The sequence below is a fragment of the Eptatretus burgeri genome, chromosome 14 (assembly GCF_056783735.1).
Source record: "Eptatretus burgeri isolate ZD-2024b chromosome 14, Ebu_testis_v1, whole genome shotgun sequence".
NCBI classification, from domain to species: domain Eukaryota; kingdom Metazoa; phylum Chordata; class Myxini; order Myxiniformes; family Myxinidae; genus Eptatretus; species Eptatretus burgeri.
The window spans coordinates 4,115,163-4,135,046 of record NC_140974.1 but is presented as its reverse complement, the minus strand read 5'-3'; the positions used below and the strand labels follow the sequence as shown (position 1 = coordinate 4,135,046).

At 43.8% G+C, this 19,884-nt stretch overlaps 1 protein-coding gene across 5 annotated transcripts in view; it reads right to left on the bottom strand.

The window, feature by feature from the left end:
* The window catches only part of LOC147012574 (astrotactin-2-like), a 954,475-nt gene that overhangs the window by 399,521 nt on the left and 535,070 nt on the right, over window positions 1–19,884 (bottom strand). The window lies entirely within an intron of this gene.

Genomic DNA, 19,884 nt, shown 5'->3' with positions numbered 1-19,884 from the left:
AACTCAGTGGTGGTGTATTTGCCTTTAAACTGCCTCGCTTGGGTTTGATTACCAAATATAAAACACAAAATCTTGATTGAATCTTTTATTAGGGTACCCTGTGAGTACAGGGTACCCTATTGTTTTTCTTCTGTTTATTTATTATTATTTATTCTTTTTCTTTTTCCGCCGGCATTTTGCACCCTTTTTCGCTTTAAAAACCATTTTCTCTGGGAGACTAAGTCCGATCGACACAAAATTTTCACCACAGTATGTATCTTTTTTGATAGCACAATCACGTTATAATTATGACGTCATTGGTCACGTGGTGCGGGCGCCATCTTGAAAAAAACGATAAACTTTGGACCTCTATCTCAGAAACCCTGCAATGGAAAATTTTTTCGCTTGATACATTTTACTAAGCTCCCTATGGGGAACACGTGTGATTTTTCGTGACGTCATAGGTGAAGCGATATACCGGTGAAAATTCGTCAAGTAGAACGCCGTATAGGAAAAATCTGAAAAATTCTGAGCATCATCTACGCCTAAAATCACTGACGAAAATGTTTTTCTTGACGTCATCGATGACGTAATTCGGCCGCCATCTTGTTTTTTAGTGTTTTTTTTTTAAAAATCTTCTTCTCCAGAACGGCTGTGCAGATTGAGGCGAAACTTTACAGGCACATTCCCCCTGAGGTCCTCTTTCAAGTTTGTTAATTTGTTGTTGATACGTCACATGGTTTGGCGGCCATCTTGAAAAAACCCTAAAACCTTCAAACATCTTCTTCTCCAGAAGCGCTGGTCCAATGAAGGCGAGATTTCAGAATTATATTCGGGACATGTATGCGATGCAAGTTTGTTAATTTCAAAGTGATGGGTAACATGGTTTGGCCGCCATGTTGGATTTAAGAAAAATATTAAATAATGTTTTCTCTGGTATTTCATAAGCCATCGAAGCGAAAATTTGCAACTTCCTTCCTCGCTCAAGTCTGCATACATGGTAAAAAATTTTTACCTCAGAAGTCACATGGTTTGGCGGCCATCTTGGATAGAAAAATAGACCTTATCCGATTTACACGAAACTTCACACACTTGTTCGGGTCGACGATGGAAAGCAGAATTTAAATTTATGATATCATAGGTCACAAGGTTCGGCAGCCATCTTGGATTGAAAATGAATAAATTTTTAAAATCTTCTTCTCCAGAAGGGCAAGACAGATGAAGACGAAACTTCACACATGTATTCCCCATGAGGTCCTTTCTCAAGTTTGTTAATTTGTTCTTGATCGGTCACATGGTTTGGCGGCCATCTTGAAAAAACCCGAAAACCTTCAAACATCTTCTCCAGAAGCGTTGGCCCAATGAAGGGGAGATTTCAGAACTATATTCGGGACAGGAAGGCGATATAAGTTTGTTAATTTCGAATTGATAAGTCACATGGTTTGGCCGCCATCTTGGATTTAAGAAAAATATTAAATAATCTTTTCTCTGGAACCGCTTAACCAAACGAATCGAAAATTTGTAATTATCATCTAGCAGGCAGTATGCACGCTTGGTAAAAATTATGACATCACACGTCACATGGTTTGGCGGCCATCTTGGATAGAAAAACGCACCTTTACCGATTTACACAAAACTTCACAAACGTGTTCCAATACCAAGTTGGATGCAGAATATAAATTTGTGATGTCATAGGTCACATGGTTCGTCAGCCATCTTGGATTGAAAAATAATATCTTTAAACGTCTTTTTCTCTGAAACCACTAAACAGATCCAGGCGAAACTCCACCACTATGACCGCCTCTCCACGACGAATAAAAAGTTCTCACCCCCTTTTGAGGTACGACGCAACGTTTGGCAGCCATAGTGGATTGAAGGAAAAATATTAATTAATGTTTACTCTGGAACTACTGCATCAATAAATGTGAAACATCACCTTTATGGTGGAAGAGTCATGCGGAATGAGGGTTTGAAATTTCAACGGGATCGGGCCCAGGGTTTGGCAGCCATGTTGGTTTTAAGAAAAATATTAAATAATGTTTTCTCTGGAACTGCTTAACCTAGCGAAGCGAAAATTTGCACTTATCGTCTCCGATTGGCTTTGCACATGTGGTGAAAATTATGACATCACAAGTCACATGGTTTGGCCGCCATCTTGGATTGAAGGATAAATATTAATTAATGTTTACTCTGTAACCGCTGCTTCTATATATAGGAAACTTCACATTTGTAATTTAGCCGACATGCGAAACAAACGTTTAAAATTTCAACCTGATCGGTCACGCGGTTTGGCAGCCAGAATTATTTAATTATTTGAATCTGTTCGCCAGTAATAAGGAAATTGAACGCTTTGTGCGGCTCGGTTCGTAACTCGTCTGTTCCGCGCCCTCTCGAAGCAGGCCTGTGTTTGTATCACCATTAAATAATGTTTTCTCTGGCACCGCTTATCCGATAAATGCGAAACTTTGCGACTATGATTTAAGTCTCATGTTGTATCAGTTGAGTCAAAGGCGGACGCGGACTGGGTACCCGGTCATCACTGCCAGCAGTTATAAAGTGGCAGTTCTAGTTTTTTTTATTGTTTTTACAGGATCTAAAGGGGCTGTCACACCTTGACGTTTTAGCCAGCATATGGCAAGGTCTCAAAATGTATGTAAAACGCTGGCGTACGCTGAACTATTGATGTTTTTTTTAAGTTTTGGGCATATAATAACGTGTTGGACGTATGCATAACGTACACAGAACGTTTCAATCACATATAGATAACTTATACCAACGAATGTTGAGCGTGTTGTCGGCGTTCACAACCTATGCCCAACGATAGTCTAACTTATGCATAGCGCGCGGCAGCGTATCACCGACGATAACGTGGCGTAGGCTATTCATAGGCTGCGGCTCGACGATTCAAATCATAACCGCACTAGACATCGAGGTGTGAAGCCGCTGTCACACCTTGACGTTTTAGCCAGCGTATGCCGACATATGAAAAATTTGCCGAACCAAGCTGGCACACGTCGAATATGTTATGGGTAAGTTTTGTATACATTAAGAGCATGCTGGCATACGTTGTAGTATGCTGGCATACGTCATACGCCGAGTACGTCGAGAAATTTTCAGCATGTTGAAAATTTCTGGACGTACTCGGCGTATCACTCACACGTTCCGCATACGCTGGCCATAAGTTGTAGGCACGTTACGTGATCGTTGACACAAGTTACTTGTACGTTACTCATAAGTCATACTGAAGAAAAAAAATTACTAATAAAACAAGGAGTCTGGAACACTGACGCTAAACATTACCTCGACGTGTTTCGACTTATGAGTAACTTACAAGTAACGTGTGTCGACGTGTGTCAATGATCGCGTAACATGCCTACAACTTATGGCCAGCGTATGCGGAACGTGTGAGTTATACGCTGGCATACGTCGAAAAATTTCAAGCATGGAAAATTTGTCTAACAGCTCGGCGTACTACGACATATGCCAGCGTGACCTTAACGCATACAAACTTACCCATAACGTATTTGACGTGTGCCAGCGTTTTAGCCAAATTTTTCATACGTCAGGCATACGCTGGCTAAATCGTCAAGGTGTGACAGGGCCTTAAGGCTCATACTGGAGCTGCCAGACCCACACCTCACACACATGGGCATACAGACGAATACACGAGTCACAACACAGGACAGTCAGTCGAGGAAACAAACAAAAGCCACCGAGCTTGGGGGAAGTGACGTCACTTCCCGAAGCACTCTGGGAACCAGTGAGGTCACAACAATGGCGTCGCTTTTCCCAGTGCACTCAGTGAGGCATTTCCTAAGGAGGAATTTCCTCCTCCCCGTGGATGCTAACCGATAGGGATTGTCCGTGCTTTTATAATACTTTTTAAATGCTGAACATCAAGCAAGGAAGCAGCACGTACCACTGTATTTAAGTCTTTGGTATGATTTAGCCAGGATTTCAGTGACCGACCTCCTTGACTAAAGTACGCTATAACAGTTACACCAAGTCTGGTGCGTTGGCAATCATCGTGCAGGCTTTGATGGGCCGAATGGCCCCATCTGCGTTGAAGTTCCTTGCAAGGGAACTCGTGTGATAAACCACCAGCCAGATTATTACCAACATTAAAGGGAGAAAAAACAAAGCAGGCAGGATTGTTTCTCCATAAACAAACACCTTTTTATATAAAAGGTCAAATCACATCTTCATGACAAAATTACATACTATATGTATGTTTGCTCACAGAACAGAAATACACGGAGATGTATGTAAAAGCATGTTAATGCCTGTCAAAGCAACAGAACAAATGCTGCGATACGCAATACACCATCCTATGTTACTGAACACAACATCCTGTGTGACATCACGTGACCTCACTATTTAACAAGATGGAGCACACGATATTATGTGACAAGGCGTAACATACGTTCAACTTTCATACATCTGGTTTCAGGAAAAAAACAAAATTTGTAAATTGCCTGTATTTGTATTTCGGTGCATGAGGATGACGACAGTAATCACAAATTCTAGCGGCAATATGGATGAAACGTCCAAGCAAAATAGTGTTGCGGTTCTGTAAAACCGCATGCCTCCGAGGCGATGGCACATAGCATACAGAGATCAAAGGTAATTATTTCAATGTTACGTGTTTGGTTCACACTTTCCATACGTCTAGTGGGTAAATGGGAAAGATGCGTTGCGTTGGGCTCTTTTAGCTAGGTCTTCAATGTTCAATCTTTGCACTTCTTCCACCCTTTTTCCCAGCTTTGGCTCTTTCATACAAAACATGCACGCACACCAGAAAGACACAAGTAAGTGAGCACACCAAGGCTCATTTGCATATGCGCACCACTTCCATTCAAAACTGCGCACCAATTTCCAACTGAAATCTCACCTCAGACCTTCATTCTGCTCATACTGTACCACGCTCACAACAACCACTTCGCACAACTATCAAAATTACTCGCAACAACTTACATTTACCTTTTCATTACAAACACAACCATTACGGACAAACCTCTCCCTCCCTGCCGGGAGAACATCCTTACAAGCAATTTCCACCTCTTCACCACAATGCGACATTACAATCTCTTCAGTACAAAAGCCACAATGTACTCTCACTTCTCTACAACCGCCGCAACTTCCACATTTTCGTCGAACATTCACCGCAGCCACAAGTGATGCTGAGGAGGCAAGGGTTGGGATATTATGGGGCAGAACTCGAAGCGTGAACATGCGCTGGAGCTGGTTTGAAGACATACGGGTAGAGTGGGGCTTTCCCTAAATTACCACGGTTGAATGGACGTCAGCGCACATTCAGGGCCAGAAAGCCATGGCCCCATGTTAATGTCGGAACTTCAACGCATGGGCATGTCGGCAAGGGAATGAGCCATTTCTCACGTTCGGGGCCTGGCTACGAACACTATGGGCCAATGGTGAAGCTTCAATTTACTAACAGATCCGTTTGATCAGACTCTTAGTTCCTCCCCTCTTGGTATATATGGATGTCATCCAGTCATCCTTCCGAGGTCGGCAAAATGAGTGCCCGCTTGCAGGTATCTTGTGTCGGAATGGCGACCCGTCCAGGATTGTGTCCAATAGCCAATGAGACTGCTTCGGCAGCACCAATGCTCTGCACAGAGTTTGGTCCAAATGGATGGATGTATGTGTGTGTGTGTATACATATATATATATATATATATATATATATATATATATATATATATATATATATATATGTGCACATATACATACTGCATATTATCGAACACCTTTATTGAAATAGCATTTCGTTCTGGCCTTTTCTATTAACTAAAAGTGAAGCAGATAATTGAAATCATCACCGATTGAAATCAAATCAGTGAAATGTAAACTCTTGGCAGTCACATAATATATTAAAAAAATAACTTTTAACAACAATCGATGCATATACTCAATCAAAACAACAATCCTATGCATTTTACAAAACAAGCTCAAATGAGCTAAGATCCTCGTCCTCTTAATGATGACGTCATAAAAAAACGAACATGACATCATTGTGATGTATCAGGTTTGCGATAAATTATCTGTGCTAATGCCCGGCTTGATTCCCGCAAACAAAATTCAAACAGCTTGCCTAGTTTCGGAGATAATGGTATAGGCGATTTCCATTGGCGGCGATATTATGACGTAAACTTTTTTTCTAGGAAGAATTTCCAAAACCGGAGATGGTTACTGCCTGCGCGTGGGCTTTCTGCATATACATGACAAGTTTCATGAAGATCTGATGAAAACTCTGGGTTGTGAAACAAAAAATAGGAATGACGTCATAAAAATTGATATGACGTCATAGTGATGCATATTATATGTGCGTTAATTCATCTCTGCTAATGCCCTGTTCGATTCCCGCAAACAGAATTCAAAAAGCTTGCCGAGTTTCGGAGATAATTTTTTAGGCGATTTCCATTCGCGGAGATATTTTGATGTCATAACTTTTTTTTCTGGGAGGAATTTTCAAAATCGGAGATGGTTACTGTCTGCGCAGGGTATTTTTACATATATACTCCAAGTTTCAGGAAGTTTTGATGAAAACTGTAGGCTGTGAAACAAAAAAGTCCACAAGAACAACAACGTGAGTAAGAGTTAGAGATCCTCCACGAGGATCTAAAAATGATTCTGGAGAAATCTGTTGACCTATATACACAAGCTTAAAGGCAATGCCACTATAATTAATCATCTGGCTTCATGCAACAGCGACACTGGCTTTAGATTTAGAAAAGAAATTTGAAAACAAAAAAATCCACGGCGGAGTTTTCCACATTCAGTCATCAAAGCCTCACTTGTGCGAACCTCTTGAAAAAGATAAAGAGCCTTCACTTCTGTCATTCCTCGAATTGCCGATAATCTCCCGAAGGAACTACTTTAAGGAGGTGATATGGAACTGACATTAATTTTTCATGAGGTGCTTTGAAGCTCCGTCTTGAAAGCTCAGCAAAAAGGGGAATGGGGCAGAGGGTGCAAAACTGAAATACTTTGTCAACTATTACTAATGCAAAACTGTATCTTCTTGTGTTGAATTGTCGTGTTTGTGTCCCTGGTAAAGTCCAGCCTAATGGGGAAGGGCTAGGCTCTTCGGGTTGTTGCTTCTGCTTCCGTTCTTGCTTGCACGTGCTTCATTTTTGCTCCTTTTATCCCAGGTATTGTTACTTGGAATCCCTCACCTCAGTACATTTCCCTTCCTTGCTACAAAAAAAATTAATACAAACAAAACACTACAAACAGCACCCAACAAACAGCTCTTCCTCCCCTGTCCCTAACTGGACCTCAAACATTTAAGGCCTCTGCTCCAATCTAACAGATCTCTCAATCCAGGCGGCTGCCAATAAACTAGGCATCATCTGTTTAACAGAATCATTCCTCCCACAGGATGGCCTAAACTCTTGAGTGTATCTCCCTGGCTATTCTCATCCAGTTTGAGCAAGCTGAACCCAACCCTGGTGGCAGAATCGCACTGGACATCAATAACTCCATTTCTCACTCTCTGTATACTGCTCTAACACCTCCAAAACCCCCAAAATACTTCTACCTGCAACTTCCCCTCAGCTCCCACCTCATAATTGTGTGTTTTGTTCCGTCCTCCAAAAAGTGATGATTTCATCTAAATCTCTCAAATAACATGGACAAACTTTCGTCCACTCATCCCAACCCTGTCTTCCTCATAAGTGGAGATTTCAATTGTCACCATGCAAATTGGCTAGGTGTTACTTCCTCCCTCACCTGCCATGGCACTTTTGCAAATTACTTCTGTGACTCGATGGGACTGACTCAATCGGTCAATTTGCCGACCCGGATCTCAACCAATGGTGCTCTATCTCTCCTGGATCTAATTTTGACAAATTTCTTTCAATCCTGAAAAATCTCACACTCTCATTATCTCTCTCTGAAAGGACAATCTGGCAACTCCCCTTCCACATCCCCCTCCCCCATATACTTTCTGAAAACAATCCTCTTGAGGAGGTTCAGACATTCAAACTTGTGGGTCTCACTATCAGCCACAATCTTTGTTGAGCAAACCACATTTCAAAGTTGGCCTCCAAAAGAAGCTGCCGACTGGGTGTTCTCCATCATACAAAGACCTTCCTTGGCACACCTGAACTCCTATCCACCTACAAGGCCTTCATCTGCAGCTCGATGGAGCACTGCTCTCCCCTATGGGTTGGCTTCTCTGCCTTAGAGTCCCTTTATAGAGAGAGTAGCGACATAGACGGTCTGGAAAAATCTAGTCACGTGATTGCGTGGAGCCATTTTGAGTCCATCGCGGACAGGATCGGATGCATATCGGTCAGAGTTTTAACGTTCCCGCTGTACGCAGCGTTCTCATTCGTGTTTTACATTGATTTTACGACAAAATGACAGGTTGTTGTGCCTTTGCTGGCACAAATAGAACGGAAAAGGGATTCAAGATGCATAGATTTCCATCAGATGCTAAAAGACGGAAAATCTGGGAGAAGAGTCAGTCGTGATGGATGGAAAGCAACTTCTTTGTCAGTTCTCTGCCAGGTCAGTGTGATGGTGGTAATGGTCCCATATGCGTATATTTGTGGGCTGCGAGTGAGACCGGCCTTTGCTTTGGCTTTCCAGGCTTGTTATCCATTGGTCATGGATTAATTAGCACTTGAAGGGGAAGGCATCTTTTTTAAAATTAAGTTTGAGTTAGTCTTCGAGCTCGATCAATTAATATAGGGTCGAGATCATGTCTCCAAAGTCAGACTGAGACTCAAAGTCAAAGTCAAACCAAAGTTAAAATAAACCAATGTCACCCTCAGGGTGACCCGTATCTTGCCAAAAGGTGACCACGTGTGACTTATTTAAGGTCACACTGAGGTGAACAGAGCTGCTATCCACCAGGAGCGACTCCTTGAGGAATATCTGCCGACGAGAGATTCCGATGAGAATCGTTCTACAGAGTAACCATGAAAAATATGCTTTTGCCTCATAACGTCACCAAATGACGTCATAATGTCTCAAGCTTGACATATCTAGAAAGCACTCATCGAGGTACTACACGGTATGGTTCCTAAAACTTGAAAATTTGACCTTGGGGTCAAATATGTTTGACCGGAGGCGCTAACCATGAAGGTCAAGGCCAATCTCCACCAAAAATTAATCAGCTGAGCACCAGACCATGAACAATATTCCCATGAAGTTTGAAGACGATCCGATCAAAATTACTCAAAAAAATAAGGGTTTCGTCGACTCCCCTGATTTGCGACATAGTGACCTTGACCTTTGACCTTGACCTTCAAAATTTTGTGCACTGAAAGGGACCTCTATAGGCCTCTGATATGCGAAGTTACAAAAATTTCAAATGATAACTGTGCTCTGCAGAATTTTTTATATGTGATTACAGACAAAAAATAAAAATAAAAATAAAAATAAAAAACATACAAGCTGACTAACATATCTTGCAAAAACTTCGTTTTGGCAAGATAACAAAGACGAATGATTGGAGAACGGGCTAACACGGCCCACTCTTCAAAGGCAGGGTTAGGGTCAACACTAACCCTAATTCTGACCCTAACCCTAACCCTAAACCTGAATCTAACCCAAACCCTAACTTTTAAGAGTACGTTATACCAAAGATTTAAAATCTATTGGTGTGGGTGTAGCCTGCCAGATCTCAGGATACTAAACAGGTCGACACCCCATAGAAGCATAGAACGGAGCCCATCTAACTTCTGAGTGTAGAATGGTTGGGACTGGCTTTTACCTTCAGGGAATGAGGAAAACATGAGGGAAACAGGGAATGAGGGGCCGGGTGGGGTGGGCTACTCTATTTTTGGTGGGATTAATATATGATTGGCAACATGCAGCAAAGTTTAGATTAATAATTTAAATATGAAAATTAAACAAACACAAATATATACCCACACAGAATAAACAAGGTCAAGCAACTGCAGAAATACAAAGATAACTCTTAACATTGTATTGTACATTGTACATGTATAAGCAGGGAGGTGAGAGTTCGAGTCTCGCTCTCGCCTCCCTGAAATTAAAATGAGGCTGAAATAAGCAGCAGGTGTACTTGTCTATGTCATTCCTTCTTTGTCATGATTCTAAATGTCTGTGACTGTTAAATCACAACCAGCTGTGTGAATTTCTTCTTTATCATATGGCTCTTAGTTGTCATAAATCTTCTATTTTGTCATCTTCACATAATTTGTTCATCATCAACATGGAAAAGACCATTCCCATCTCTCATACATAGAGAACATAATGGAACACACGGTTCAATGCACTAGCGCCATACGGCGGCTCTGCACGTGCACCGCACTGAATGGACTCAAAATGGCGTCAAATCGTTAGTTGTCGCTACTCTCTCTATAAAGGGACTCGACTCTGCCTCACACCGTACTCAGCTTGACGCCATGAAACCAAGGCCTTCAAGATCATTGGAATGTCGAGCAATCATGAGTCGATGGGCCGAACACTTTGCCATCGCCAACAGGTCAGTGGTCTCCCTGTCTTTTTCCTACTCCTCTCTGGTATTGCACCCTCTGCCCTCTCCATAATTTAAGAAAGGATCCAGAGAAGAATTGGGGAACTATAGACCTGTAAGTTTGACTTCAGTTATGGGGAAGGTGTTGGAGACCTTAATTAGGGACTACATGAGGAACCATTTAAATAAATACAAACTAATTAAAGGTAGTCAGCATGGGTCTAGCAAACATAGTTCCTATTTAACAAATCTTTTAGAGTTCTATGAAGCAGTGTCTGATTGGATAGATGAGGAAAAGGTAGTGAGTGGACAGAGTGTATCTAGACTTTTAGAGGACATTTTATAAGATACCACATCAGAGGTTGTTAGCCAAGGTGAGGGCTTGAGTGGCTGGTCAGGTTGCTAATTGGATTGCAAACTGGCTTAGTGGTTGGAAGAAAAGAGTGGCTGTGAGTGGGAGGATGTCTGACTGGGAGGATGTAAGTAGCGGGGCACCTCAGGGATCAGTACTCGGACCAGTACTATTCATTATTTACATCAATGATTTGGATAATGGGGTGAAGAGTAAGCTTTCCAAATTTGCAGAGGACACAAAACTTGGAGGTAAGGTGGATAGCAGAGGGGGTGGGGATCAGATTCAGAAAAGTATTGATACTTGTATAGATTGGGCAAAAAATTGGCAGATGGAGTTTAACTTGTGTTGGGGATGGGGAAGAACAATGAAAATAGAGATTACAGGATGTCTTCTTCTTCTTCCTCTTTTGGCTTGCTCCCGTTAGGGGTCGCCACAGCGGACCAACCGTCTCCATTTCGATCTATCCTCCACATCTTCCATTGACACTCCAACCACCCGCATGTCCGCCCTCACCGCATCCATGAACCTCTTCTTTGGCCTTCCTCTTCTCCTCCTGCCTGGCGGCTCCATCTTCAACATCCTTCTCCCGATATACTCAGCTTCCCTCCTGTGTACATGTCCAAACCATCTCAATCTCGCCTCTCTCACTTTGTCTCCAAACCGTCCTACCAGCGCTGTCCCTCTAATATACTCATTTCTTATCCTATCCATCCTCGTCACTCCCAACGAGAATCGCAGCATCTTTAACTCTGCCACCTCCAGCTCTGCTTCCTGTCTTTTTGTTAGCGCCACCGCCTCCAAACCATACAACATAGCTGGTCTCACTACCGTCTTATATACTTTCCCCTTCACTCTTGCAGCTACCCTTCTGTCACAAATCACTCCTGCAACTCTTCTCCACCCACTCCATCCTGCCTGCACTCTCTTTTTCACTTCTCTCCCACACTCTCTGTTACTTTGGACAGTTGATCCCAAGTATTTAAACCAATCCACCTTCCCCACCTCAACTCCTTGCAACTGCACCATACCACCACCCTCCCTCTCATTTACGCACATGTACTCCGTCTTACTCCTACTGACGAACATTCCCCTTCTCTCCAGGGCGTACCTCCACCTCTCAAGGCTCGATTCAGCCTGCTCCCTACTCTCCCTACAGATCATGATGTCATCCGCGAACATCATAGTCCATGGAGACTCCAGTCTGATCTCGTCCGTCAACCTGTCCATCACCATTGCAAACAGGAAAGGGCTCAGAGTCGATCCTTGGTGCAATCCCACTTTTACCTTAAATCGGTCCGTCATTCCTACCGCACACCTCACCGCTGTCACACTGTCCTCATACATATCCTGCACGATCCTCACATACTTCTCCACCACTCCCGACTTCCTCATACAATACCACAACTCCTCTCTTGGCACCCTATCATAAGCTTTCTCTAAATCCACAAACACACAATGTAACTCTTTCTGGCCTTCCCTATACTTCTCCATCAACATTCTCAAAGCAAACATCGCATCAGTGGTGCTCTTTCCTGGCATAAACCCATATTGCTGCTCACAGATCGTCACCTGTCCTCTCAACCGAGCTTCCACTACTCTTTCCCACAACTTCATGGTGTGGCTTAACAACTTTATCCCTCTGTAATTTCCACAGCTCTGCACATCACCCTTATTCTTGAAAATTGGAACCAGTACGCTTAATCTCCACTCCTCCGGCATCCTCTCACTTTCCAAGACTTTATTAAACAATCTGGTTAACAACCCCACTGCCATCTCTCCGAAGCACTTCCATGCCTCCACTGGTATACCATCTGGGCCAACCGCCTTTCCACTTTTCATCTTCTTCATAGCAGTCCTCACTTCATCCTTACTGATCCACCCCTTCCAACCTTCTCTCTCTCTCATTTTCTTCATTCATCAGCTCCTCAAAGTACTCCATCCACCTTCTCAACACACTCTCCTCGCTCGTCAGCACATTCCCATTTGCGTCCTTTATCACCCTAACCTGCAGCACATCCTTCCCAGCTCGGTCCCTCTGTCTTGCCAATCGGTATAAATCCTTTTCCCCTTCTTTTGTATCCAACTTCTCATACAGCTCGTCATATGCCTTTTCCTTGGCCTTTGCTACCTCTCTTTTTGCTTTTCGACACCACTCCTTGTACTCCTGCCGACTTTCTTCATCTCTCTGACTATCCCACTTCTTTTTCGCCAACCCCTTCTTCCTTATACTTCCCTGTACTTCCTCATTCCACCACCAAGTCTCCTTATCTTCCTTCCTCTGTCCAGATGTCACACCAAGTACCTTCCTAGCTATCTCCCTCACAACTTCTGCTGTCGTTGCCCAATCATCCCACCCATCTTTACCACCATCCAACGCCCGTCTCACCTCCTCCCTAAATTTCACGCAACAGTCTTCCTCCTTCAGCTTCCACCATCTGGTCCTTGGTTCATCCTACAGACCACCAATCGATGCTGTCGAGCTACACTCTCCCCTGCCACAACCTTACAGTCACTAATCTCTTTCAGGTTGCATCTCCTACTTAAGATGTAATCCACCTGTGTGCACTTTCCTCCACTCTTGTATGTCACCCTGTGTTCCTCCTTCTTCTTGAAATACGTGTTTACCACTGCCATTTCCATTCTTTTTGCAAACTCTACCACCATTTGCCCTTCCACATTTCTCTTGTTGAGACCGTACCTCCCCATCACCTCCTCATCCTCTTTATTCCCTTCCCCAACATGTCCATTGAAATCTGCTCCAACCACCACTCTTTCATCCTTGGATACACTCTCCACCACTTCATCTAACTCACTCCAGAAATCTTCTTTATATTCCATCTCACACCCCATATGTGGGGCATATGCACTGATGACATTCATCATCACCCCTTCAATTTCCAACTTCACACTCATCACTCGGTCAGACACCCTCCTCACCTCCAATACCCTCTTGACATGATCTTCCTTCAGGATTACCCCGACACCATTTCTCCTCCCATCCACACCATGGTAGAACAGTTTGAAACCACTTCCAATGCTCCTCGCCTTACTCCCCATCCACTTGGTCTCTTGTACACACAGTATGTCCACCTTTCTTCTCTCCATCATATCAGCCAACTCTTGCCCTTTGCCAGTCATCGTCCCAACATTCAGAGTTCCAACTCTCACCTCCACACTTCTACCCTTCCCCCTCTCCCACTGCCTCCGGACTCGCCTTCCCCGTCTCCTTCTCCTCCTTCGCCCAGCAGTAGCACAATTTCCACTGGTACCCTGCTGACCACCGGTACCAGTGGCGGTCGTTGGTAACCCGGGCCTCGACCGATCCGGTATGGAAATTCGTTTTGTTGTCCGCATGTTGATTTGGCATAGGTTTTTTATGCCGGATGCCCTTCCTGACGCAACCCTGGTCGCCTCTTACGACACACAGGGATATGGTACACCTATTCTAACCGGGGCATACACCGGGCCCAGTACAACTGGTGCTCATTTCGCCGACCTCGGAAGGATGGCAGGCTGAGTCAACCCCCTAGTGTTTTCGACTTGGTTTATATGCATGTATATATATATATATATATATATATATATATATATATATATATATATATATATATATATATATATATATATATATATATATATATACATATACATGCATATACATATACATGCATATATTAATTCAGTGTCCCAACGGGGCTTGAACTCAGGACCTCTTGGGTCCCAAGCCACTGCCCTTACCACTGCGCCAACACCAGGATTATAGATTATAGAGATTACAGGATGTAAGGGGTAATTTTGGAGCGTGTCACACAGGAGAATGATCTGGGGGTGGTATTAGATATGGGAGGTAAGCAGGCAGCACAGTGCCAGGCAGCGATAGGTAAAGCAAATAGGGTTTTAGGTTGTATTCGGAGAGGGATCAAAAATAAATCAAAAGAGGTGGTGTAAACATTGTACAGGAATTTAGTGAGGGCTACATCTAGAATATTGTGTGCAGTTTTGGTGACCACAGTTCCGGAAGGATAGATGGCATTGAGAGGGTTCAGCACAGGGCTGTGAGATTGATTCTGGGCCTCGGTGCTGGACTCAGCTCCGAGGAGTGGCTGAAGGAGACAGGGCTTTGTGCACAAGAAAGGAGGTGGCTACGAGATGTTTAAGATAATGAAAGGTAGAGATAAAATACGAGCAGATGAATTATTCAACAGAGTAGACAGTGATAGAACCAGGGACCATCGCCTGAGAGTAAAGAAGGGGAGAGTTAAGATGGCAGTAAGACAGGGGACTTTTACTCATGGAGTAGTTAATGCATGGAATGGTCTTCCTGGAAAGGTAGTGGCAGCAGAAAAAGTAGATAAGTTTAAATTAGAATTAGATAGGCACCAGGAAGTTATGGAGATAGAGGGGTATGGGGATGTTGATAGGACTTTTAGGTAGTTTGAGTATTGATGGGTGATTGTGTAAAGAGTGCTGTTGGTGGGGGGGGGGGGGGGTCTTGCCAAGCGGTGTTGTGTGGTTGATGTGTGTGGTTTTTAGGGGGGGGGACCAAAAACACTTCATTAAAAAAAAAAACATTTTGCATTTTCTTATTTTGATCTTGTGTTGATAAATCTGTGTGGTGTCGATGTGGCGCAGACATGATGGGCTGAATGGCCTCCACCTTTGTTTCCTTGTGTTTTGTCCCACCAGGTATCTGCAGGTCGCACACAGTGAAACAGCAACCCCCTTCCAGTGAAACTCTCCAAATCCACAATCACTGCTCATCTCCACTCACTTGTTTCTCTTTTTTTCTTCCTGCCTGTGAAACCAACCTCCACATTCCCTTCTTTCCTCTGATACATGTCCCTTTTTAACTGTATATTTTCTCACCCACGTGTTACTGTGTGTTCCGAGTTCGGTTTTGTTTCGAAAATCGTGCTATTTTGTGAGTTTTCGTCGACCTTGTCTAACCGGGTTCCTTGAGGCCTACCCATCCTTCCCCTCGAGGTGTATGATCGTTTTTATTGGTATTCTCTCCCCATTACCTTAAATTCCAATCCTCCCAACGTCCCCCTTCCTCTCAACTAAACACTCTGTTTCTTGTCTTAAATCCAAAACAAAAACAAAAAACACAAAACAAAAAAAATAAACGACCTTTCTCCTTGCACATCCACGAGTCCCGATCCTCCTCCTCCTTCTTCTTCTTCTTCTTCTTCTTCTTCTTCTTCTTCTTCTTCTTCTTCTTCTTCTTCTCCTCCTCCTCCTCCTCCTCCTCCTCCTCCTCCTCCTCCTCCTCCTCCTCCTCCTTCTCCTTCATCTGCATTCTCTTCTTCTTCTTCTTCTTCTTCTTCTTCTTGCTATCACACCATCTTTATTCCACTGAGCTGACTGACTCTCGCCATTACCTTCACGATTTCTTCAGCCAACTTTCCATCGCGAATCTTATATATTCTTCAAAAACACATCAAATATCAATAATCTTCCTTGTATCCTTTCGATCTATACACCTCCTATAACCACGTGTCTGTTACTCTTCCTGATACGTTTCATCGACCCAGCAGCTTCACTCTGCGTTTACCGTCCAAATTCACCACACACTTCCACGATTTTACTTCAACCTTCCCTTTTCCGAATGTTACGCAATCCTTATTTAAAATAAATAATTTCACTTTTGACGATACACCTCCCAAAGCCACGTGCTTCTCCCATAACCACGTGATCTGTTTACACCCCCTGCGTTTATCGATCCAATTTCACCATTCACCTCACGATTTTTTTCTACAACACTTCCATGACAATCTGATGAAAACTCTCTCAAACAATAATAATAATGAAAACGATCTCTTATAATGCTTCATCTTCTTCTTTCACACGTGTGGTACTCTCTACTGTTTCATAATTCACTACTCTTCCACTATTTAAACAAACTGCTCTCAATTCGATCTTTCCTTCATACCTTGCATAAAAAATCCAACTGTGACAGCGTTTCTTCTCTCCATTCTCTTAATTCACCTTTATTGCATCAATCAAGAAATGTGTTTAACCGCATCTCTGACCTAAAACTAAAAAAAAAAACCCAGTTTGCTATGAATGTTCACTTTCCATCAACCATTCTTTTTTCCCAATTTTAGTGCCAACTCACCCCTCTAACCCCTCACCCTCACTCTCAAAGCAACCATCACACTCTTCTCCCTCCAAGCCTCCCTCTCACCTCTCTCAACCCCCCACCTTTCCCCCTCAACTCTCCCCACTCACCCTTCTCCCACCATTCACCCCCCTCACTCATCCTTCTCAAAGTTGCCCCCCTCTCATCCACAAAGCTGTCTCCTTCCTCTGCCCTCTCACCTCCTTCTCATCACTCCAAATCCTCAACTGCCATCTTCCTTGTCTCTTGCCCCCTCTCCCCCAGCACCACAGAGCCTTTTCTCCTCCTGATCCGGCTCCCTCCCCGAGCTATTCTGCAACCCCCTACACTATTTCAACAACCCTCCTTACCTCCCCCCTCCTCCCTTGTCCTACCCTCCCCCTCCCCTCCCACCCCCTGCACCCAAAGCCTCCTCCCCTACCTCTTCATTAACAGTGTGGACTTCAGATATCCGAAGCCTTCGCTCAAACCTTTCAGATCTTTCCATACAGGTTGCCACTGACAAACCCGACATAATCTGCTGAACAGAAACTTTCCTCCCCCAAGACGTGTCTGACTCCCAAGTATCTCTCTCTGCTTACTCCCTCCTCCGGTATGACAGACCTGAGCCTCATCCTGCTGGAGGAGTTGCTCTCTTCATCAAAGACTCTATTCCTCACTCTCCATGCACTGCTCTCACTCCCCCACACCCCCAGGAATACCTCTGGCTTCGGCTTCCCCTCCACTCCCACCTCATGTTTATATGTGTACTGTACCGTCCACCTAACAGTGATGACTCCATTTACACCTCACGATCCGAAAACATGGACCAACTTCTATCTTCTCATCCAAACTCTCTTCCTGATATGTGATGACTTCAATTGTCATCCTGCCAGTTGGCTCGGTGTGGGTACCTCTCTCACCTGTCATGGCACCTCAGCAAAAGCTTTCTGCGACTCATTAGGACTGACTCAATCGGTCAATTTCCCAACCCGGATCTCAACCAATGGTCCTCCATCTCTTCTGGATCTGATTTTGACAAATTTCCCTGAAAATATCTGCTGTTCTTCCTCTGCTCCAATCGGTTCTTCTGACCACGTCCTTGTCAAAGTGGACATCTCTCTGGCTGTCATCAGAGAACCACCTCACCACCGTCGACTCTGGCATTTCACTCAAGCCGACTGGCAGGGTCTCCAAGAAGCCATCAAACTTATAGACTGGTCTCCTATCGCTACTTTCTCCAACATCAACTCATCCTGGGAATTCTTTCAAAGAAACTTGCTCTCCCTCATGCACAGATTTATCACCTCTCATCTTCAGTTGTCCTACCTTTCCTCCCACCCATGGTTTATTGAAGTTTTTGGCGAGGCAGTTGTCCTGGAACAACTTGCCTTTGCCTCATGGAAAGCAAACCCAACTGAGGGCAATCTCAGTTCCTTCCATAAAGCTCGGAACAAGTGTGTTTCTACCCTCAGGAGAGCCAGAAAACAACATCTTTCCAATCTCAAGTCTGAACTCTCAAACCTCTCTCCCTCCTCCAAATCCTGGTGGCATCTAATCAAATCTGTTTCTGGTGTATGTTCCCCCTCCATCCCCTCACTTACCCCAAATGGCTGCACTGCTGATACCACACGTGAGAAGGCTGAATGCCTAAACTCGGTGTTTGCATCGAAATCTTGTGTCCAAAACCCATCACTTTCTGTACTCACCTTACCCAGTCGTACCCAACTGTCCCTGGACTCTGTGTCCTTTTCTCCTGACAAAGTGGAGAGTTTGCTATCAAACCTCGACTCAGATTCTGCAACCGGTCCAGATAGCATCAGCCCACGTGTCCTAAAAACCTGCTCTGCTGCTCTTGCTCACCCTCTCTCTGTTCTATTCATCCTCTCATTTGCTCAAGGTCATCTGCCATCTGCTTGGAAATCAGCAAACATCACTGCCCTGCATAAAAAAGGTGCAAAAACAGATTCCTGCAACTTCAGACCAATCACACTTCTCCCAATCATCAGCAAGGTTATGGAATCCATCATCGCTTCAGACATTAAATCCTTTCTCTTCTCCAAAGGCTTGATTTCCGATCATCAATTTGGTTTCAGACCAGGTCACTCTACCCTGGATATGCTGCTTCTGCTCTCCCAACAATGGATGGAGGTCCTCGATGCCGGACATGAAATCCGAGCCATCTCCCAAGACATATCACGTGCTTTTGACACAGTATGGCACCCTGCCCTACTCATCAAACTCTCTCCCCATGGTATCCAAGGCCATCTCCACTCATGACTCGCAGACTTCCTCTCCTGTCACAGTCAACGTGTGGACCTAAATGGAGTTCTTTCATCCCCCCTTCCTGTCCAGGCTGGAGTTCCTCAAGGTTGCGTTCTGGGCCCTGTTCTTTTTCTGGTTTTCATCAATGATCTCTCCGACTCTCTGGAAAATCCTCTTTATCTCTTTGCTGATGACTCCACCCTCTGCCGTACCATCTGTCACCCCTCAGACCGGCAAGCAGCAGCTTCTTCGCTCACTGCAGATCTGGGTAAAAAACCAACACCTGGAACATGTCATTCAATGCGGACAAATTTTTGATTTATTGATCAATCAATTAAATGTTTAATTTTTCGATTGTGACAGTTTTCAAAAAGTTACAGATTCAAATGAAATCGTGGTGCTTTAGGTATACTATTAGGCAATTGATTAAGAAATTAATTATTTTACGATTATCACTTATTTATTTTATTTATGCAATTAATCAATTATTGTACACTGTTCCCTCTCAATTGTGACTTCATGTTCTGCAAGGCAGCATCGCCGAGCGCCGAAGGTGCTACGGCGATGTCGCACATTGGAGGATTTGTTGTTTATTTATTTGGCATGAGGGCAGTGTACTTTGAATGTACCTGTACTTGTTAATCATCTTCTTGATATATACAGGCAAGGTTCCCTGACAGAACAGGGACAGAATAACCCACTGCGGCATCG